At 43.3% G+C, this 23280-nt stretch overlaps 1 long non-coding RNA gene across 9 annotated transcripts in view; it reads right to left on the bottom strand.

Annotated features, from left to right (window-relative positions):
* LOC140191134 (uncharacterized) overlaps positions 1 to 23280 on the bottom strand; it is an 89419-nt gene that overhangs the window by 3952 nt on the left and 62187 nt on the right. For 6 of the 9 annotated variants that reach the window (XR_011883756.1, XR_011883759.1, XR_011883754.1 and 3 more), the window contains 2 exons: positions 12708 to 12806; positions 7776 to 8007 (listed from right to left, as the gene is read on the bottom strand). This is a non-coding gene — a long non-coding RNA (uncharacterized lncRNA). Of the gene's footprint in view, positions 1 to 7775; positions 8008 to 9319; positions 9457 to 12707; positions 12807 to 23280 lie in introns of all 9 variants that reach the window. The other 3 variants (XR_011883753.1, XR_011883757.1, XR_011883755.1) reach the window with 2 other exon arrangements.

Below are 23280 nucleotides of genomic sequence, written 5' to 3'. Positions count from 1 at the left end.
AGAGTCAGGAAGCGAGCAAGCAGCATCATTGTAGACCCATCACACCCTGGACACCACCTGTTCCAACTCCTTCCTTCTGGTAGGCGCTTTAGATCTCTGTATGCCAGGACAAATAGGTACAAGAACAGTTTCTTTCCGTACGCCATCAGTCTTATGAACACTTGAATTTTAGTCTATTATAAACCAAGTCCACCTGTACATACACTGGTATACCTCATTGCATATAGTTCATGATTATTTGCACGATTGTTTTGTCTGTTTTTTTTATTCTGTACAGCGAGAGCTCAGGGAAACCGACGTCAAATTCTCTGTATGTGTCCACATACTTGGCGGTAATAAAGGATTCTGATTCTGATTCTGAAAAGCATAGTTTGTGTCAACACGGATGTGTTGGGGTGCCGGCAGGTGTTGCTTTACATCTGGTGCCAACATAGCATGGCCACAGTGAAAGAACTAGCACCCAGCGTGGGGCACAAACACACAACCCTGTGATTAGGAGTCTCATGCTCTACCATCTGAGGTGGTCAGACTTTCCTCACTATTTCTGGATCCTTTTTACAACAGGCTGCAGAAAACTCCAAGCAAGACTTCCACAGCAGTTTCCAAGTGACCCTTTTGTGCTTGAGTTCCATGTCACCAGATGCAAAGCCAAATAGTTTAGTTTTTCATGGCTGTAAATTGCTTGCAGCTGCTCTCCCTCCAAACTATTTTTGTTATGTCCTATAACTCTGCATCTTTTTCCTAAATCCTCTGCTCCTCTAGCACTCCCATAACCATGTGAATCTCCCGCACACTGTATCTCCCACACAATACCTTTGCAGCAGCACACCTATTCCCTGAGCTTCTCCTTCAGGTCACCAGGCTCTCAGTGCTTGTTCTGTTCCTTCTCACTTGACTTAGGCCTTGCTCAGTGGTGAAGCTAAAGTGCTTCCATTGAGTGTGAAAAGCCTGATGCCTGGCAGCTGAGAAAGTTTGTTTAATCGGACAATTTACACTCAGTGGCCACTTTATTAGGTACACCTGTACATCTGCTTGTTAATGCAAATATCTAACGTGGCAGCAACTCAATGCATAAAGCATGCAGACATGGACAAGAGGCTCAGTTGTTGTTCAGACCAAACATCAGAATAAGGTACGAAAAACAATAAACATCCAGTGAGCTGCAGTACTGTGGATGAAAATGCCTTGTTGATGAGAGTGGTCTGAGAATGGCCAGACTGGTTCAAGCTGACAGGAAAGCAACAGAAATTCAAATAACCACACGATCCAACAATGGTGTGTGGTTGGACATCTCTGAATGCACAACACATCAAACCCTGGAGTGGATGGACTACAGCAGCAGAAGACCCAAGAACATACACTCAGTGGTCACTTTATTTGGTACAGAGGGTACCTAATTAGAGCCCATTAGCTATTCCCAGGAGTGTATCCAGAGCTCTTCCTGCAGCTAGCTTACCCTTTCAAAGTGAATGATTATCATTGGAATACCTCACTACTGGGAAATGTTCTGATCTAAAACATCCACCTGCTTTCTGATGGCATAGAACGCCACACCACAGGAGGAAGCCATTTACATGCTGATCTTCAGTGGATGTGATTAATCTCAGCTCAGTCTGTAGAATATGGGTCTTCAGCTCTTGTTTTAATTGTGGTGAAGGTTTTTGTTGTCCCATCCATTCAGACAGGGACTTCCACAGCCCCACCTGTATAGAGTTAAATAAACCTCTTCCTTTCTAATCTTTCACAAACAGAGAGAAAATCTGCAGATGCTGGAAATCCCAGGTAACACACACAAAGCACCCACCTGGTGACCGACACTTTTTTCCTACACTACATCGATGACTGCATTGGTGCAGCTTCCTGTACCCATGCTGAACTTGTCAACTTCACTTTGCCTCCAACTTCCACCTTGCCTTCAAATTTACCTGGTCCATTTCCGACACCTCCTTCTCCCTTCTCAATCTCCCTGTCTCTATTCCTGAGACAGCTTATGCACGGATGTCTATTATAAACCCACTGACTTTCACAGCTCCCTGGACCATATCCCTTCCCACCCTGTTACTTGTGAAAATGCCATTCTCTTCTCTCAATTCCTCCATATCCGCCACATCTGCTCTCAGGATAAGGCTTTTCATTCTAGAATGAAGGAGATGTCCTCCTTTTTCAAAGAAAGGGGCTTCCTTTCCCGCGCCATCAAAGCTGCCCTCAATTACATCTCTTTTATTTCATGCACATCTGCTCTTACCCCACCCTCTTGCCACCCTACTAGGGATAAGGTTCCTCTTGTCCTCACCCAACACCCCACCAGCCTCCATGTCCAGCACAAAATTCTCTGAAACTTCTGCCATCTCAAGTGGGATCCCAACACCAAGTACATTTTCCCCCTAACCACCACCACCCCCACACTTTCTGCTTTCTGAAGGGATTACCTCCTACAGGACTTCCTTGTCCATCTGTCCCTCCCCACTGATCTCCTCCTGGCACTAATCCTTGCAAATGTTACACCTGCCTTAAACAGTCCTCCCAGGTGAGGCGACACTTCTCCTGTGAGTCTGTTGGGGTCGTATACTGTGTCCGGTGCTCCCAGTGTGGTATCCTGCATATCGGTGAGACCCGACGTAGATTGGGAACCGCTTCGCAGAGCATCTATGCTCCATCCGCCACAACAAGTGGGATCTCCCAATGGCTATCCATTCCCATTCCAATATGTCCATCCATAGCTTCTTCCACTGTCGTGGTGAGGCCACACTTAGTTTGGAGGAAAAACACCTTATCTCCCGCTTGGGTAACCTCCAACCTGATGGCATGAACATCGACTCCTCAAACCCGGTAATGCCCCACCCTCCTCCTTCACCTTTTCCCATCCCCTTTTTCCTCTCTCACCTCCTCTCCTTGCCCACCCATCACCTTGCTCTGGTGCTCCTCCCCCTTTTCTTTCTTCCATGGCCTTCTGTCTCTTTCACCAATTAACTTTACTTAATCCCTCCCTTCAGCTTTCACCTATCACCTTGTGTTTATTTCTCCCCTCCCTCCAATTTTTAAATCTACTCCTCAGCTTTTTTTGCCAGTCCTCCCAAAGGGTTTCAGCTGGGAACTTTGACTGTACTCTATTTGTAGATGCTGCCTGGCCTGCTGAGTTCCTTCAGCATTTTGCATGTGTTGCCCTTCTAATCTTTTTCTACTTCCCAACCTGAATCTCAGAATAAGAATCAGAATCAGGTTAAGTATCACTGGTATGATATGGATATGGTATGATATGGATGGTAGTTTGACTCCCAGGTGCCAGGGTCAGGGATGTTTCTGATCGTATCCACGATATCCTGAAGTGGGAAGGAGAACAGCCAGAGGTCGTGGTACCAACGACATAGGCAGGAAAAGGGAGGAGGTCCTGAAAGCAGACTACAGGGGGTTAGGAAGGAAGTTGAGAAGCAGGACCACAAAGGTAGTCATCTCGGGATTACTGCCTGTGCCACGCGACAGTGAGTATAGGAATAGAGTGAGGTGGAGGATAAATGCATGGCTGAGGGATTGGAGCAGGGGACAGGGATTCAGATTTCTGGATCATTGGGACCTCTTTTGGGGCTGGAGTGACCTGTACAAAATGGACAGCTTGCACTTGAATCCCAGGGGGACCAATATCTGAGCGGGGAGGTTTGCTAAGGCTATGGGGGAGAGTTTAAACTAGAATTGCTGGAGGGTGGGAACCTAACTGAAGAAACAGAGGAAGAGGAGGTTGTCTCACAAATAGAGAAAACTTGTAAACAGTGTGAGAGGGAGGACAGGCAGGTGATAGAGAAGGGATGCACTCAGACTGATGGTTTGAGATGTGTCTATTTTAAAGCAAGGAGTATTCTGAAAAAAGCGGATGAGCTTAGAGCATGGATCAGTACTTAGAGCTATGATGCTGTGGCCATTACAGAGACTTGGATGGCTCAGGAGCAGGAATGGTTACTTCGAGTGCCAGGCTTTAGATGTTTTAGAAAGGACAGGGAGGGAGGTAAAAGGGGTGGGGCGTGGCACTGTTGATCAGAGATGATGTCACGGCTGCAGAAAAGGAGGAAGACATGGAGGGATTGTCTACGGAGTCTCTATGGGTGGAGTTACGAACAGGAAGGGGTCAATAACTCTACTGGGTGTTTTTTATAGACCACCCAACAGGGACATCGAGGAGCAGCTAGGGAGACAGATTCTGGAAAGGTGTAATAATAACAGGGTTGTCGTAGTAGGAGATATTAATTTCCCAAATATCGATTGGCCTGTCCCTAGAGTGAGGAGTTTAGATGGGGTGGAGTTTGATAGGTGCGTTCAAGAAGTTTTCTTGACACAATATGTAGATAAGCCTGCAAGAGGAGAGGCTGTACTTGATCTGGTATTGGGAAATGAACCTGGTTAGGTGTCAGGTCTCTCAGTGGGAGAACATTTTGGAGATAGTGATCACCTTTACCATACCATTGGAGAGGAATAGGAACAGGCAAGGTAGGTAAGCATTTAATTGGAGTAAGGAGAGATATGAAGCTATTAGGCAGGAACTTGGAAGCATAAATTGGGAACAGATGTTCTCAGGGAAATGTACGGAAGAAATATGGCAAATGTTTAGGGGATATTTGCGTCGAGTTCTGCATAGGTACCTTCCAATGAGACACGGAAAAGATGGTAAGCTACAGGGACCGTGGTGTACAAAGGTTGTTGTAAATCTAGTCAAGAAGAGAAGAGCTTACGAAAGGTTCAAAAAACTAGGTAATGATAGAGATCTAAAAGATTATAAGGCTAGCAGGAAGGAGCTTAAGAAAGAAATTAGGAGAGCCAGAAGGGGCCATGAGAAGGCCTTGGCGGACAGGATTAAGGAAAACTCCAAGGCATTCTACAGGTATGTGAAGAGCAAGAGGATAAGACGTGAGAGAATAGGACCAATCAAGTGTGACAGTGGAAAAGTGTGTATGGAATCGGAGGAGACAGCAGAGGTACTTAATGAATACTTTGCTTCAGTATTCACTACCGAATAGGATCTTGGCAATTGTAGGGATGACTTACAGTGGACTGAAAAGCTTGAGCATGTAGATATTAAGAAAGAGGATGTGCTGGAGGTTTTGGAAAGCATCAAGTTGGATAAGTCACCGGGACTGGACGAGATGTACCCAGGCTACTGTAGGACACGAGGTAGGAGATTGCTGAGCCTCTGGCGATGATCTTTGCACCATCAATGTGGACGGGAGAGGTTCCGGAGGAATGAAGGGTTATGGATGTTTTTCCATTATTCAAGAAAGGAAGTAGGGATAGCCCAGGAAATTATAGACCAGTGAGTCTTACTTCAGTGGTTGGTAAGTTGATGGAGAAGATCCTGAGAGGGAGGATTTATGAACATTTATGATATAATATGATAAGCATAATATGATTAGGAATAGTCAGCATGGCTTTGTGAAAGGCAGGTCGTGCCTTACGAGCCTGATTGAATTTTTTGAGGATTTGACTAAACACATTGATGAAGGAAGAGCAGTAGATGTAGTGTATATGGATTTCAGCAAGGCATTTAACAAGGTACCCCATGCAAGGCTTATTGAGAAAGTAAGGAGGCACAGGATCCAAGGGGACATTGCTTTGTAGATCGAGAACTGGCTTGCCCACAGAAGACAAAGTGTGTTTGTAGATGGGTCGTGTTCTGCATGGAGGCTGGTGACCAGTGGTGTGCCTCGGTGATCTGTTCTGGGACCCCTACTCTTCGTGATTTTTATAAATGACCTGGATGAGGAAGTGGAGGGATGGGTTAGTAAATTTGTTGATGACAAAAAGTTGGAGGTGTTGTGGATAGTGTGGAGGGCTGTCAAAGTTTACAGCGGGACATTGATAGGATGGAAAACTGGGCTGAGAAGTGGCAGATGGAGTTCAACCCAGATGAGCATGAGGTGGTTCATTTTGGTAGGTCAAATATGATGATAGAATATGGTATTAATGGTAAGACTCTTAGCAGTGTTGAGAATCAGAGGGATCTTGGGGTCCAAGTCCATAAGGCACTCAAAGCTGCTGCTGCGCAGGTTGACTCTGTGGTTAAAAAAAACATACGGTGCATTGGCCTTCATCAATCGTGGGATTGAGTTTAGGAGCCGAGAGGTAATTTTGCAGATATATAGGACCCTGATCAGACCCCACTTGGCATACTGTGCTCAGTTCTGGTCGCCTCACTACAGGAAGGATGTGGAAACTACAAAAAGTGTGCAGAGGAGATTTACAAGGATGTTGCATGGATTGGGAAGCATGCCTTATGAAAAAAGATTGAGTGAACTTTGCCTTTTTCCCTTGGAGCAACGGAGGATGAGAGGCCTTGATCACGTGGACAGTCAGAGGCTTTTTACCAGGGCTGAAATGGCTAGCACGACGAGCACAGTTTTAAGGTGCTTGGAAGTAGGTACAGATAACATGTCTGGGGTAAGATTTTTACGCAGAGAGTGATGAGTGCGTCGAATGGGCTGCTACCAGCGTTGGTGGTGGAAGTGGATACGATAGGGTTTTTTAAGAGACTCCTGGACAGGTACATGGAGCTCAGAAAAATAGAGGGCTATGGGTAACCCTAGGTAATTTTTAAGGTAAGGACATGTTTGGCACAACTTTGTGGGCCAAAGGGCTTGTATTGTGCTGTAGGCTTTCTATGCTTCTATGTTTCTATATATGTTGTGAAATTTATTGCAGTGCAATACATAAAAACATAAAAAAGACCTGTATTCTACAAAGGATTTCCTTTATCCCAACTGCTTATACCTGTCTGATTCCCATCTTGTTCTGGAGTCTTAGAGACTTAGAAGACTAGAGCACAGAAATGCTCCTCAGCCCATCTAGTCTATACTGAACAGTTTTTCTGCTTAGCCCCATCAACCCATACCTTGACTATATCCCTCCCATCCATATACAGTAGTTATCCAAACTTCTCTTAAATGTTGAAACTGACTCTCATCTGCCAGTCCTCCTGGCAGCTTCCTCTGAGTGAAGAAGATTCCCCTCAGGTTGGAGATGTTCCTTTCAGATGTGATATTCAGTGAAACCTGATCTGTCAACACACATCCTGCAGTACCATACTGAAGAAGATCAGAGGAGTTCTCCAAGTTGCTCCGAACAATATTTATTCTGATAGTACTTCCTGCGATGTATGAGTGACTAGGCTCCAAAAATGCTTCATTATGTGTAAAGTCAGATGCTGAAACTTATTTTCTCAACTTTCTCTTTGAGTCCAAGGGGTTTCTTAAAATCTCTGCTACTTATTTTATTGTTTAAGAGTCCTGACATTTTATGACTAATCTTTGTAAAAAAAAAACGCCTTTTAATTTTCTTCTGGTTTGCACTTACGCTCCTTTTCATTTGTTCCAATTTAAAATTTGTAGTTTTCCTTCATTATTCATTGTTCCTCTGGCATTAATTTTTTATGGTCTATCCTGTGAGCACTTATCATAATGTTTTAAGTTTCTGATTTCCGAATGGCCCACAGATTCCCCACCCCCTGGCTAAATAAACTCCTCCTGATTATTTCTGTTCTAAAGGAACATCCTTTTATTCTGAAGCTGTACCCTCTGGTCCAAGACAACAAATTTCATGTCATATGTTGTGACAATAAACCTAATCCTGATTCTGATCTCTCTAGTAAGTGCCAGTCATTTCTCCTTACTGAAACCTACTGATTTGTACCCATTTTGTTTCCTGCTTAACTATTTCCCATTGTACATCTGTAGAGATACTAAAAATCCAACTGAACTGTAGATACTGAGACTCAGAAAGCATGTGTTCCAACTTACAAAGTAATTGCTGGAAACTCTTTGCATGTGAACTTCGGAGAGTTGAACAAGTGTCTGATCTCCTTTCTTGACAGACCTTGATGGGGGTTGGCTGGTGATTGCATTTTTCCTGTTGGCTTTCTCCCAATCACAATATTTATGGTGTCTTTCCTGGGTTTTGTCCAGGCTCTGAAATAATGGCAGACCATCAGATGGCCCAATTGGAAATTCCATTCCTTTTTGTTACTGGTTTCTGTTGAAGGATTGGAAAGGTGAAAGGGTTAGTTGTTGCTCATACTATTGACATAGAGTCATAGAATACTACAGCACAAAAGTAGGCCCAAACTATTAGGCTGTGACTAATAGTTTGTCAGTGCCAAACTATTATGCTGCCTAGTCCCATTGACCTGGACCTGGACTATATCCCTCCATATCCCTCCCATCCATCTACCCATCCAAATTTCTCTTAAATGTTCAAATTGAATCCATATTCATCACTTCTGCTGGCAGTTTATTCCACATTCTCACCACAGTCTGAGTGAAGAAGTTCCCCCTCATGTTCCCCTTAAACATTTCATCTTTCAACCTTAACCCATAATCTCTAGTTTTCGCCTCACTAAAGCTCAGTGGAAAAAAGCCTGCTTACATTTACCCTATCTATATGCTTCATAATTTTGTTTACTTCAATCAAATCTACCTTCATTCTCCTACGCTCCAGGGAACCTATTCAAAACATCAAACCATACAGTGAAATGCATTGCTTGCATCAGCGACTAACACAATTGGAGGAGTGAGCTGGGGCAATCTGCAAGTGTCACTGTGCTTCAGGCATCAACATTGCATGACCACAACTTGCTAACCCTAATCCATACATCTTCGGAATATGGGAGGAACCATGCAGAAACCAACACAGTCATGGGGAGAACGTACAAACTCCTTACAGTTAGCAATGGGAATGCTGACACTGGAGAGCATAACGCTAACTACTATGTTAATGTGACACCCTATTTAGATCATCACCAATCAACTTCCAGGACTGTAAAAGTGCCTTAATTCAAAATATATTTTCTTCCACTGACTGAAAATCAAAAGCTGCAGATGTCAAAATCCTGATGAAAAACTTAAAATGCTGGACATTCCCTGCAGCAACCGTGAAAACATTGGTTCTGGTTCTTTCTGCACAGATGCTGCCTGACCTGCTCAGTGTTTCCAACAATTTACGCCCTTACGCCTGCCTCTGTCTTGCACGATGTGGAGATTAATGAATGCTCATTAGCTCCAAAGTGAACCTCAGGAGTGAAGCAAGCAGCCCCTTCCTCACCTTTATGTTACATGTGAGTCTGAAGGAAGGTGATATCTGGTTAGCCTCCATCCTGATGGCATGGACATCGATTTCTCTAACTTCCAGTAATTTCTTCTTCCTTCTCCTTCTCTATTTTTCCATTCCCCAATCTGGCTCCTCTCTCACCCCTTCTCTTCTGTTTACCTATCCATCACCCCCCTCAGGTGCACTTCCTCCTTCCCCTTCTCCCATGGTTCACTCTGCTATCGTATCAGACCTTTACCTTTTCCACTATCACCTAAAATATTGATGTCGGAGATGGAACGTGCGATTTGGAGTCTAAATGTCAGAAAGGCGGCCGGTGAAGATAAGATTTCCACTGAAATTCTGAAATTTCTTGGTCCGAAGGGAAAAACGAACCTTTTAGCGATATTAAACAACAGTTATATGACAGGAAATCTTCCGGAGGACTTTCTTAAATCGGTATTTATCGCCTTACCAAAAAAGCCAAGAATGATAAAATGTAACGAACACAGGACGATAAGCATAATATCTCACTGCATTAAGCTACGGTTGAAAATAGTGTTCGGCAGAATGAAAGTACAATCAGCGACGAAACGCAGTTTGGTTTTCGTCAAGGCTCAGGAACAAGGGAAGGAATATTTGCGATGAGAAGCATCACGGAGAGATGCGTTGAGGCACAAAAACCATCTACTTATGTTTTATTGACTATGAAAAGGCTTTTGATAAAGTAAGACACGAGAAAGTAATAGAGGTGCTGAACAAGTACGATCTGGGATGGGAGAATGTGCAAATAACGAGGAACGTGTATTGAAAACAGAAAGCGGCGGTCAGAGTAGAAAATGAGCTAACACCATGAGCATGCATTAAACAAGGCGTAAGGCAAGGCTGTGTTGGCTCGCCGAATTTGTTCAACCTCTACGGAGAATGGATTTTTCGGGAATGCGACCATCAGGAGACAGATGTTCCAATCGGAGGCCGGATGGTGGATAATATCAGGTATGCGGACCACACCGTGTTGTTAGCTGACAGCGAATGCGAAATGCAAATTATGCTGAATAGAGTGAATGAGAAAAGTCTTGACTACGGACTTAAAATCAACCCTAAGAAAACAAAATCGATGGTGGTAAGCAAAACAAACACTAAAGACTCATTCATGATGGTATCGTTACAAGTGAATGGACGAGACATTGAACAGGTGCGAAAGTTTGATTATCTTGGCAGTTGTCTGACAGATGACGGGAGATGTGAAGTTGAGATCAGAAGGGAATAGGTATGGCTAAGACCCAGTTCATGATGTCTAGTGTGCAATCGGAAGGTAGATATCCAAAGTAGAATCCGCTTCCTCGAGTGTTACGTATGGTCAGTGCTGAGGTATGGATCAGAAACACGGACCCTGAAGAAGGGTGAAATGAAACGAATTAATGCTTTTGAAATGTGGTGCTATCCACGAATATTGAAGATCAGCTGGGAAGAAAAAGTTTCAAATGAGAAAGTTTTGTCCGAAGTTGATAGACCACGGATATTGCCGGAAAAGATCATAAAGTTAAAAGTTGCTTATTGTGGACACGTTACGCGGAGAGATAACATCTTGTCGGACTTGCTGTATTGAAAGCCGGAGGGAAAGAAAGGAAGAGGAAGGCAAAGAACAACGTGGCTGGATAACATCAAGGATTGGACCAAGCTGGACAAGACTAGGGATGTTGTGGACAAGTGTCGGGACAGAGCGACATGGAGGGAAATCGTCCGCCAACTGGAAATTCCAGATGCGACCTAACAAGAAGAGGACCTATCACCTCCCAGCTTCTTGCTTCATCCCCTCCCCCACCACCCACCCATCTTCCCCCTCACCTGGTCTTACCTATTACTGCCCAGCTTGTGGTCCTCCCTCTCCCACTACCTTTCTATTCTGGCTTCTTCCCCATTTCCTTTCCAATCCCGATGAAGGGCTTTGGTCCAAAATGTCGACTGTTCATTCCTTTTTACAGATGCTGCCTGACCTGCTGAGTTCCTCCAGGTTGTGTGCGTGGCTCTGGATTTTCAGTATCTGCACAATTTCTTGTTATGTGTGCAAGTCTGGTGAGGTACTGTGCAATGAAAAAAAAAACTGCTTGCAGCAGTATCACAGGCATAGGTTCAGACAACACACAGAACATAAACATGCTTAAATTATACTCAAATTTTGCAAGACAGTGAAGAAAGGGGAATACACTAAGGAAAACAAAAGAGTAATGCAAAAAAAAAAACACGTTTGCACCCCTTTGGAAATATCACGTTTCCTATTTTGTTGATTATGTGAGGAGTGCTATTTCACTAATTGTCAAGTACTCAAAGTCGAAGTAAATTTATTATCAATGTTGGCATATGTACCATATGAGGTGATATTTGCTGTAAGAGGGGAGATAAATCTGTGACACCATAAAAAAGAATAATGTTGCGCCTGAGAACTAGCTTGGTTGAGTTTCATAATGGATGGTGCATGGCAGACAGGTGTAAATGGAGTAGGAAGCATTTCCCTGGAGCAAGCACTGGAATAGAATCAGCCGAGAGCAAATTTCCTGCCTATGGTGGTGCCAGTACCTGCATCTGCCAGGTAATTTAACAGCTCTATTTGTATGAACCAAAGTGTAGCCAGCCATCAGTCCATGACCCGCGGGTCGGTCCAACCTTGGCCGAATAAGATCATTCAGGGGCTGTAAAGTTGAGCCAAGCAGCAGCTCTATCAAATCCAGAGAGAATGAAAAAAACAACAGTTTGAAATGACACACAGGGCAAACGTTCCCACTTAGGCCAATCTGAATATTTCACTGCAGTGTTGTCGCAATGAGCTGAAGACTTCTTTCCAGTCTCCTTGGTGAAAACTTGTTATGTAACCAATCTCTACCGAGCAAGTCATGACATCATGGGAGCTCACTGGGTGCCCATTGGCTTCCATGTTCACTACAACACCATAGTGAGAGGTCAGAAATCCTTCCATTGGTTGGAAAGAATTTAGATTGTGAAATACTCAGCGTAAAAGCCAGTTCTTCAGGATACCTATTCATATTCCACTGCAGGGCAGTGGAGTGTCAGACCATTCATGCAGGAGATGCATTAGGCTGTGTCTCTTTAGAACAGAGATGAAGATTAATTTCTCTACCAGGTGGTGGTGAATCTGTGGAATTCATTGACAATGACTGCTGTGGAGGCCAAGTCATTGGGTATATTTAAAGCAGAAGTTGATAGTTTCTTGATTTGTAAGAGCGTCAAGTGTTACAGGGAGAGGGCAGAAGAATGGGATTGAGAGCGAAAGTTAATCAGCCAAGATGGAATGGCAATGTAGACTCTATGTGATAAATGGCCTAATTCTGCTCCTATGTTGTATGCTTATGTGGTCTTAAGGTGCCTATATCGTGAGGTGAGCAGGGAAGTGAACACATATAGATATGTACATAGAATCAAAGGATCATGAGGTACTCCAGCACTGAAACAGTCATAGAGTCATAAAGTACTTCAACATAGAAACTGGCTATTCAGCCCATCTAGTCAGTGATGACCTAGTCTTCTACCAAGTCCCATCTACCAGCAGCTGAACCATAGACCTCCATATATTTGTCATCCATGAGTGTATCCAAACTTCTCTTAAATGTTACAATTGAACCTGGACCCACCACTTCTTCAGGCAGCTCGCTCCACCTGATGAAGAAGTTTCCCTGCAGATTCCCTGTAGATATTTTGTCTTTCACCCTTTAGTTCCAGTCTCATCCAACCTGAGGGGAGAAAGCACAACTTGTGAGCATTTAGCATAGCCTTCCCAAGAAAACTATGGAACTTTAGCTTTCTGTGAACACTCCCTTATCTCTTTATGAGGGATCTGTTGTCATTGAAGACCCAGGTAGTCATCATTCATGTGTAAATCTTAGCAACATGGCTATTTGGTTAATATTGAGTGCAGCAAATGACCAAGGTTATTTGCTCTGGCAATATTCTTCATCCCGTAAAAGCAGGACATGGACAATGATTGAGAGGGGGGATAGAAAGCTCGAGTTGGAGCTTCTTCCCCCAGGCTGTGACACTTCTGATCGCCATGCTACCATCCAATGCACGTTATTTATGACAGTGCCAGCAACAGTAGTATTTTAACTAATTTTCCTATACACACTTTATATTTACATATCTACAGAATACTTTATTTATCTTTGCACCTTGGTTCCCGAGGAACATTGTTTTGTTTAGTTGTGTACATGTATACAATTAACGACTATTAATTTGAACTCGATCTTGAGATATGGGCTGGGATGTACAGTACTACGGTGGAGCCCAGGGAATGCAGCAAGACCTGAGTTCTGTTCTCAAACCATCAGTGTTGGTGTGATTTAATAGCACCATGGTTTAACCAACTGATTCCTCAGCAAAGCATGCTGCAAACTATTAAACCTGTGGGAGAAAACTTGGTATAAGGCTGACTTGTTTGTACTACCTATTTCCCATTTCTCCTCTCCTGGGCAACTGAATTCACGATGGGCAACAGTAGATTTGGAAGCTTTAGAGAGGGTACAGAAGAGATTTACCAGGATGCTGCCTGGATTAAAGAACATGTCTTATCAGGATAGACTGAGCAAGTCTTTCTCTTTGGAGCAAAGGAGAATAAGAAATGATTTGATGGAGGTGTGTGTCTGTGTGTTTGTATGTATCTATGTCACTACACAGTTTTCTTGGGAAGGCTATGCTAAATGCTCTCAAGTTGTGTTTTCTCCCCTCAGGTTGGATGAGACTAGAACTAAAGGGTGTGTGTTCATGTGTCTTATATCCACACGTGTACCCGTGTGCGCACACGGACACATGTTTGTTTGTGCATGTACAGTACGTATGTTCTGATCTGTGTGTGTGTGTGTGTGTGTGTGTGTGTGTGTGTGTGTGTGTGTGTAAGTGTAAGTATATACAATAAGTATGTGTGGGTTAAGAGTGTATATAGTATATGCAGGTATGTGTAAGTGTGTGTATGAGAGTATATAAGTGTACATGTAAGAGTGTGTGGGGTAAGTGTGCGTGTCCATACACAACACACAATGGAAACATTGTACAACTGCTCTCTACCTCTGCCATCGTCACCACAACACTGCCCGCCTCCACAATGAAACACTACCTTTAACGCAGAGAAGCAACCGATCGGACAGGAACGTGTCCTGAAACACAAGATGGGGTGGGGAGGGGGGAATGTCAGGACAGGTTTGGGCAACGTGGGAGCAGGAAGGTCGGAAAGAAGAGAAGGTAAAGAGGCGAAAGGAACGAGTTCCGGGGCTGAGGGTCTGGGTAACAGCAGGCATGACCATCAACAGAGGGGTGAAGGAAACGTGTGTGTGTGGGGGGGGGGGGGAGAGACGCAGAGTTTTGTAGGGGAGAAGGTTTGAAAGCAGGGACAAACGAGAGAGTAAATCTGGAGACCGTTGTCTTTTCAGAGCAGAACGGGGCATCAGTTCCAGCGATTACATATGGCCAGACGCCTGGGTGGGAGCTGGCATCGCCCTCTGCAGTGCCACCCCCACTGGCAGTTTAACCTGCCAGCGCACTTAGGAAGGGGGAGCTGGTGGCCGACTTGTCATTCCGAGCACAGCCCTGGTAAGGCTTACTTTGGCAGCTTTCTGAAGTGCATTTATTTTAAAAAAGGGTCAGAACAAAAGGGGGAACTCAGTATTCAAGCGGCGTTCCCTATCCCTCGCCGCAGCTCACTCCGAATTCACTTGCAAAACACAGCTCAGATTGGAAATATAATGGCTTTTCCACCCCCCCCCTTCTGTTAAACCTCTACTGTAAAATATGTTCAGTCATTACAGTAAGGAGACCCGCAGATGGAGAAATTTAAGAGTGCGTTTCCCATCGATTTGAAGTTGGCCGACTTTATTTTTATGACGCACAGGGCCACACTTTGCAGTTTACGTGCCGTCCCACCGTCTAGTTTTGTTCAGACTTTATTTGGAGCAGCTTAGAAAGGGGCACAGTTGCTGCAATTGGGTTTTGAGGATTTACCTGACACCAGCGGAGAGGGTCGGGGAGAGGGGAGGTTGCTGAGAGCCTGGCAGAGCAGCAAATATCACGCTAGATCTGCCACAAACCCGCAAGAAAAGAAGCAAAATCCGGGGAAGTACCTCACAGATCGGAAAGCTTTAGTGACATGGGGCGAGGACACATGTATATAGGCAGGTATATCCAGTCAAGGGGGCAGTAAGAGGCAGGTTGGACTGTTAAAATTAAGCGGGATGCACCTAAATCAGGGTCTCCGCAGCACCACGCTCACCGTGGTCATTCAAGAAACAAAGTGATTGAAATGCTCCAAATATATTTACGTGTCATTAAAACAGCGACGTGATGCAAAATTAGACTCCCATTCGAGAAAGGAAAATTACCAAAAAAATGTTTCCTCCGGTTAACTGTAAGCAATGTTGCATTATTGTGTAAACTGTTATTGCAATAAATATTGCAACTTCACGGCATCATCCTTTGCGGATTGAATTGCTTGTCAGAGTCTGTTTTCATTTCTCGAGATTTCAAAGTTAAATTTCTTATCAAAGTACATATATGTCACCATACACAACCCTGAGATTCATTTTCTTGCAGCCATTCACAGTCGATACAAGTAAGCACAATATAATCAATGGAAAACTGCATATAAGAGCTACTACAAAGACAACCAACCAACGTGCAAAAGAGAACCAAGTTGTGTATATAAAAATAATACCAATAAATAATAAATAATATTGAGAGCATGTGTTGTAGAGTCCAAAGGGTTATGGAATTAGTTCAGTGCTGGAGTTAGTAAAGTTATCTACACTGGTTCAGGGGCCTGATGGAACATCAATTCTGAGCAAAATTACTATTTTTAAACGCTGTAGTAATTAAACACCATATAGAAAATAAATAATTGGTGATAGAGACGGTGTTACACATTTATATTCAGTAGTAATCTGAAAGCCAAGCCGCTATTGATAGAGCCAGGTTTGATCAGGCATTTGGAAAGTCAGCAAGCACAGGTCTATTCAGTTGGAACAATTCGAATTATATACTTTGCAGGCATACAGAGCAAGTGGCGACATTAGCACTCCAAGTGGGTTCACACTAATACGTGCTGGTCTGTGCGAAGCCGCTGGCTGGAATGACGTGTAGTAGAGAATGTCAACAGCATCTTCCTTAGGTCGAGGGATAACCGAAGCTTCTTTTTGATTCCAGAGAAAATGAGGAAAATGAGAGGGGGAAAACAAAAGAAAGGAAAGAGCGCTGGGTAGCGGGGGGGGGGGGGTGGTGAAAGAAAAAAATGTGGAGAAAAGGGCATTAAAGAGAGCACAGAGGGGAGAGGATGCATAAAAATGAAAGAGGAACACGAATCAAAATCAGAATTAGTTTTAATATCACTGACATATGGCGTGAAATTTATTGCTTTGCGGCAGCATTATAGTGCAACACAAAATATTCTAAATTATAATATGTGTATGTATGTGTGTGTGAGTGTGTGTGTGTGTGTGTGTGTGTGTGTGTGTGTATGTGTGTGTGTAGTGTGTGTGCGCGTGTGTGTGTGTAGTGCAGGTGTGTGCGTGTGTAGTGTGTAGTGCAGGTGTGTGTGTGTGTAGTGTGTGTGTAGTGCAGGTGTGTGCGTGTGTGTGTGTGTGTGTGTGTGTGTGTGTATGTGTAGTGTGTGTATAGTGCAGGTGTGTGTGTGTGTGTATGTGTGTGTGTAGTGTGTGTGCGCGTGTGTGTGTATATAGTGCAGGTGTGTGTGTGTGTGTGTGTGTGTGTGTGTGTGTATAGTGCAAGTGTGCAGTGCAAAAAGAGACCAAAAGTAGAATGAATGAGAAAGAGAGATGTGAAATTTAGGGAGGGGGAGGAGGAGAGAGGGGAACAGATATAACGAAAAAAAACAATTTATTTCAAGTCCTGTTGAAGGGCCTCAGCCCGAAACGTCAGCTGTTTATTCCCCTCCGTAGATATTGTCCGATTTGCTGAGTTCCTCCAGCATTCTGTGCGTGTTTTGCTCTGGATTTCCAGCATCTATAGAATTTCTTGGGTCTATAATTTAATTTCTAATATGTTATATGAGTTCTCAGAGAATGATGCGCAGTTTTTCTAAGTTGAAGGAAGTTTTCATATTATAAGAGGGACGCCTCGCAGTGCATTATGCAGAGAGGACGGGGACATTGCTGTAGCAGAGGTTTGGATTCACAGTCACCACTTTATCTGAATGTTGCCTGAAACCCGTGGAAAGGTTATTTAGACAGCGCTGAACGTTGGTGAAGGGAGCTCCTGGTTCATGCGCTGATGCACTGATCGGGCTTTTGTTGCGGACTTGAGCGGAGCAGTTAGCAACACGCCAGTTTAGCAGATGCGAGTTGTTTTATTAATGCGAGAGTTTAATCTGCAAACACTCCTTCTTCTGGGACACACAAACTGACGTATAAATTATTAATGAATAAATAATGCACATCGCAGTTACAACTACAGATGAGCACTCTGATGTTCGAAGAGAGCTTGTACGTTCCTTGGAATATCAAAATGTACGAAAAGTTTGTTTTCAAATTTAATTCCACTTTATTGCCATTCGATTGCATTTCGCATCCAAACTTGGGATGAAACTGACACATCCCATTAAAAAATAAACACTGAGTCCGGTTTGTAACCACAAAGGAAAAACAAAAGCTGTCGAAATTAATTGAATTTCACGGTGAGGACGAGGTTGAACGAATCTACAAGGGATAGCCAACCAGTTTTATGTCAGTGTCGCGCCCATTCTAAGTGTCCTTGACATTTCTAATTGACAAGTATGTCGCTGTAATGCGGCAAATTCACTCAGCGAGATTACGTTGCACCTCAAGAAACCTACCGCTGAAATCAAAATTTACAGAGCCAATCTGGCGCAAACATGGGACTCTCTGAACAGTTTGGTCCTGCTTAATATTTATCAACTGTTCACGGCTGAAGCAGTTTTAAGTAAACACATTTCACAAGCGATCTGTAATATTTTGCTTAGAAAGTATTTCTGAAACGATGTCCTGTGTATTATATTTAATGCGCAGGACAAGAGTGTTGTGAAAAATGGGTTAACTTCCAGTGGGGCATGCTGCTTTAAGATAAAGTGGGATGCGTTTACGCTCTGTTATTAAAATATGTTTGCAGGTAAGCTATGCAAAGGACTTTCTGGGTAAGAGCGGGTCTAAATTTCCCTTAATGATGTGTTCAATCGAAACACAATGACAGCAAAAGTATCACTTAGCCAAAAGAAAAACGAACGAAAAACAATTCGTTGGAAGCAATTTGCCAAATTATTTGAAAGATTTTAAATAAGTTAGTTTTGCCTACCATTTGTGTTGGGTTTAGCGTGTGCATTTCTCTCCTGACAATTAAAAGACGTTTAATTTAATTAATTGGTTTTGAATGTTGATCCCACATTTCCGTAGTCAAAAAAATAACATTTAGTTTCAATTTATCACTAAATCTGAAATACATGGGCACATTATTAAATGTATACAGTCAAGACACTGAAACCAAAACATATAAACACTGCTTTAATGTTGTCGATATTTAGTTATTTACTTATTTAGAGATACAGCATAGTACGAGCCCTTCCGGCCCACTGAGCCGCGCCGCTCAACATCGCACCGATTTAACGCTAGCCTAATCAATTTACGACATCTAACTAACTGTGGGACAAAACCGGAGCATGCGGAGGAAACTCACGTGCACACGGAAAGAACGTACTAACTTCCCTACAGAAAACGCCGGATTTGAACTCTGAATTCTGACGCCCCGAGCTGTAAAAGCGTCGTGCTAACGGCGACGCTACTGCATTAACCTAATTTTTAATGTTATATTTTATATGAGGTTGATACAGTAATGATGCAACAGAGTACTCAATAACTAGATGGGAGAATATGAATTTTGGGAAATGCTATAATATTATAGTCTGCATATTGAACTAATTCTTCTCCAATAGTGATATCACTATGTCAACATACTGAGGTATTGCAACTGTTATCAGCTCAAATTATAAACCTAAGTGTTTCTCCCATTGCTGGAAATATAGAGCAACTCACGCAAAATGCTGGAGGAACTCAACATGTCAGGTAGTATCTATAAAGGGGAATAAACAGTCGATGTTTCAGGCTGCGTCCCTTCATTGGGACTGGTGCTGTTTATTCCCCTCCATAGACGCTGCCTGACCTGCTGAGTTCCTCCAGAATTTTCTGTGTTACATCTACTCAGTTTGTTGCTCATATTGCAAAGGATCTCTTACGCCAGAATGCCCGTATTGTCTGGCTTTGCATGGCCAATCCCTCTTCACTTAAGCACCAAAGTGACTCCGTTTCTCTGACTTACTTTATGTTAATCTGATTTGTTAAAGACAATTTGTGCAAGTACCAAGTCCAGAAACTGCAGAATGAACCAAGTAATTGTCGACAATGTTTCCAAAGTCCAATGTGCCCAATATTTCACGAGTTAATATATTAACACGACCTGGCCAGGAGTCATTCCATTCACCATGACCCCCACATTCCCAGCTCTCACGCACATTTACACAAACATTATTCACCCAATTTGGAAACACATGCTAAGATATACATTCACACAGACATTTGTAGACTCAGGTTTGTGCACACACGTGCACACTCATACACAAAAACACACACACACACACACACACACACAGAGTCATACATAAAATCAACACATGGATTCATACATACAATCATTCACACTTGAATTCTTGCATACAGTTGCACTTGCACAATTGCTTACACATACATAGGCATTCACAATTCCCCCTCCTTGATTAATATAATATTTAATTCGGAATTTGAGGAGATTTGGAAAGTCACCAAAGACTCTAGCAAATGTCTTCAGTTGCACCATGGAGAACATTCTGACCTGTTGCATTGCATCAATGTATAAGATCAGAAAAAGTTGCTGAGGGTTGTAAACTCAGTCAGTCCCATCATGAGCACAACATATCAAGGGCCTCTTCAAAAGTTCAGAAAGCTGAACTTCATTATTAAGGACCCTCACCGCCTAGGACTCTTTCTATTACCACCATCAGGGTGGAGATTCAGGAGCCTGAAGACGTACACCAAAAGGTTTAGGAACAGTTTCTTCCCCAAACCCATCAGGTTTCTGAGTGGTGTATGAACCCATGAACACTACCTCGCTATTTGCTCTCCTTTTACACTACTCATTATTTCTTTATATTTATTATTGTAACTAATGACCCAAGTCACCCCAACCACAAACCGTTCCAGCTGCTACCATCTGGGAAATGGTACCCCAGCATAAAAGGCAGGACCAGCAGGCTCAAGGCCAGCTTCTTCCACCAGGCTATCAGACTGATCAATTCATGCTGACTGTCCTGTTGCACATACTATTTATTATAAATTACTATAAATTTCACGTTTCACATTTAGATGGAGACTTAACATAAAGATTTTTACTCATGTATATGAAAGATGTAAGAAATAGAGTCAATTCAATTATAGTATATTTGTTTTGTACTGTACATCTGCAGCAAACCAACAAATTTCCTGAAATGTATCAGTGATAATACACCTGATTCTGATTCATTAACATCAACTAAAAATCAATACCTTTTCCACTCCTCTCTTGAACCAGTTCTCTGCCTATTTTCTACCATCTCCTTTCTTTCCTGTTTCTTTTATTTTCTCTCCTTTTAGCTCCCCTTTTAAATAAACCTCTCCCCTTTTCTCTGCATCCTATTTTTCTTCAGCCTTCCTCATTTTCCTTCTTTCTCTCTCCCCCTTTTAGCTCATTTATACCTTTCCCTTTTTCTCTCAATGCCTCTCATTATATTTTACTTATATTTCAATTAATGTTTAACATGAGCACTCACACCCCTGGACAAAGTGCTCTGAACCCAGTCAAGATGGTAGGATTGTCTGATGGGGTGGGTAGTGGGAGAGGGGAGAGGGGTGTGTGGGAGTTATTCCTGTCATTGATATACAGTAGGATCATAGAATCCTAATGCAGTTACAGCTCACCAGTAAATGGCTGAGCCAAATGCACACAAGAGATTCTGCAGATACTGGCAATCCAAAGCAATCTGCACATAATGCTGGAGAAACTCGGCAAGACTTTCTGGGCCAAGACCCTTCATCAGGACTGAAAAAGAAGGGGGCAGCAGTCTGAGTGAGAATGTGGGGAGAGGGTAAAGAGTATAAGCTAGTGGGTGATAGGTGAAGCCAGATGGGAGAATGAAGTGAGAAACTGGGAGCTGACAAGCAGAAGAGGTAAAGGGCTGAAGAAGAGGGAATCTAGAAACTAGAAGAAGAAAGGTAGTTAGCGCTATGTCTATTTTCTATACACCTATAAGTTATGTATAATTTATGTCAATTTAAGTTTGTGTTAACTTATGGCTGTCTTTGTCTTTAATGAAGTGAGAAGCTGGTAGGTAATAGTGAGACCAGGTGTGGGCAGGTAGGTGGGTATGGGAGGGGTATGAAGTAAGAAGCTGGGAGGTGATGGATGGAAGAGGTAGTAAAGGACTGAAGATGGAATTTGATAGGAGAGGATAAAGGACCACTGCAGAAAGGGGAGGAAGAGGGATATTAGAGGGAGGTGACTGGAAATGAGGAGAAGAGGAGTCTGAGGAAAGCCAGAATGGGAAATGGAAAAAGAGACCAGAGAGTGGAAGAACCTCCAATCATCTCACTTCCTTCCCTCCCCCCCTCCCACCTTGCCATTCTGCCCCCCCCCCACCTGACAGCTTGTACTACTCCTCCCCTACCTTCTTATTTTGGCTTCTCACCCTTATTTTCCAATCCTGATGAAGGGTTACGGCTTGAAACATCGACTGTTTATTCCCCTCCATTGATGCTGCCTAACCTGCTGAGTTCCTCCAGCATCTTGTGTGCGTGACACTTCCGCAATTTATCCAACCTATTTCACTGGATAAACCCGATGGGACACTACATCGCTATGAACGGAGCACACTGGTCTTGTACATCAGTGGGCGGCCACTAGAGGTGCTGACGGCAATAGGCGGGTCACTATTACTGTACACGGGTGGGGCGGGGGGGGGGGGTGGCAAGTTAATGCATCACCAGGATAATTTTTTTTTAATGTATACTTATTAATAAACCACAGAGACCTTGTTTACAAGGAAGTACGCCCCAACCTTATTATAGGAGGGCAAACAAATTAAACAAAAACCGCGTCATTTAAGCCAATGTATCACGTACATAATACCAGTACTGTAACTAATACATTCCCACGTTCATATTATTTTTCTCTGGTAAATAACTCCTTATAGAACTTTGTGTGAGTTCTATGGCCTTGCCAGGATCTCAGAACTTTTCAGCCACTGAAACACTCCTGGGAATGTGTTCCCTTCCGTCAGACACCGTCGGGGTGAGCTGTCGTTTATTTTTATACATGGAAAACCTCTCCTTATGAAGGGCGTCCTTATTATGAACGGTCTAGTATGATGCAACACGCACAAAATGCTGGAGGAACTCTGCAGGTCAGGCAGCATAGATGCTGCCTGGCCAGCTGAGTTTCTTCAGCATTTTATGTATGGGTTGTTCTGGATTTCTAGCATCTGCAGAATCTTGTGTTTAGGATTCGAAACCTTGCCCTTGATCGTTCCACTGTGCAGCTGGATAGCGCGGAGGGGGGAGCGGGTGTTAAAAGGGGGCTAAGTTTATCTTTCCAGGGAAAGAGAGGAAGGTTGGGGAGAGACCAGAGCAGAAGTGAAGATGTCGAAGACAAGGGAACAATGTTTTCCGAAATGTGATTGTTGCCTCGCGCCGCAGGAATTAAAATTTCTAAAATATAAACGGATTGTATTAACTTCTAATGGAAACATCATTGCATAAGAACAGCGTTTATCACTTTTAAAGGACTTTCCAGATGCGCTTTTTTTTCACCAAAGGAAGCCAAATCCAGCGAGTGAAAGGAAACAGAGCGTGCAGGAAATACTCACCAGGTCAGGCAGGCAGCATAGGTGGAGAGAGAATCTCCGGATTGGACAGATGGAGGAGAATTCGGCAGTAGAGGGAAGAAGTGGATATTTTTTGACTGATAATTAAATGAAATATAGGTTTTTCCTGTTTAATCCTTAAACCGCGTTGCATTTGCAAATACTCCCTAAGCTCCCGTTGGACATACGCACAGTGGCCACTTTATTATGTACCCCCTTAACTTAATAAAGCAGCCACTGAATGTCTGTTGGTGATCTTCTGCTGTTGTCGC

This window comes from Mobula birostris, chromosome 32, assembly GCF_030028105.1.
Source record: "Mobula birostris isolate sMobBir1 chromosome 32, sMobBir1.hap1, whole genome shotgun sequence".
In the NCBI taxonomy this organism is placed as follows: domain Eukaryota; kingdom Metazoa; phylum Chordata; class Chondrichthyes; order Myliobatiformes; family Myliobatidae; genus Mobula; species Mobula birostris.
Note: the sequence above shows the minus strand (reverse complement) of the source record. Positions and strands in the feature narration are given on the sequence as shown.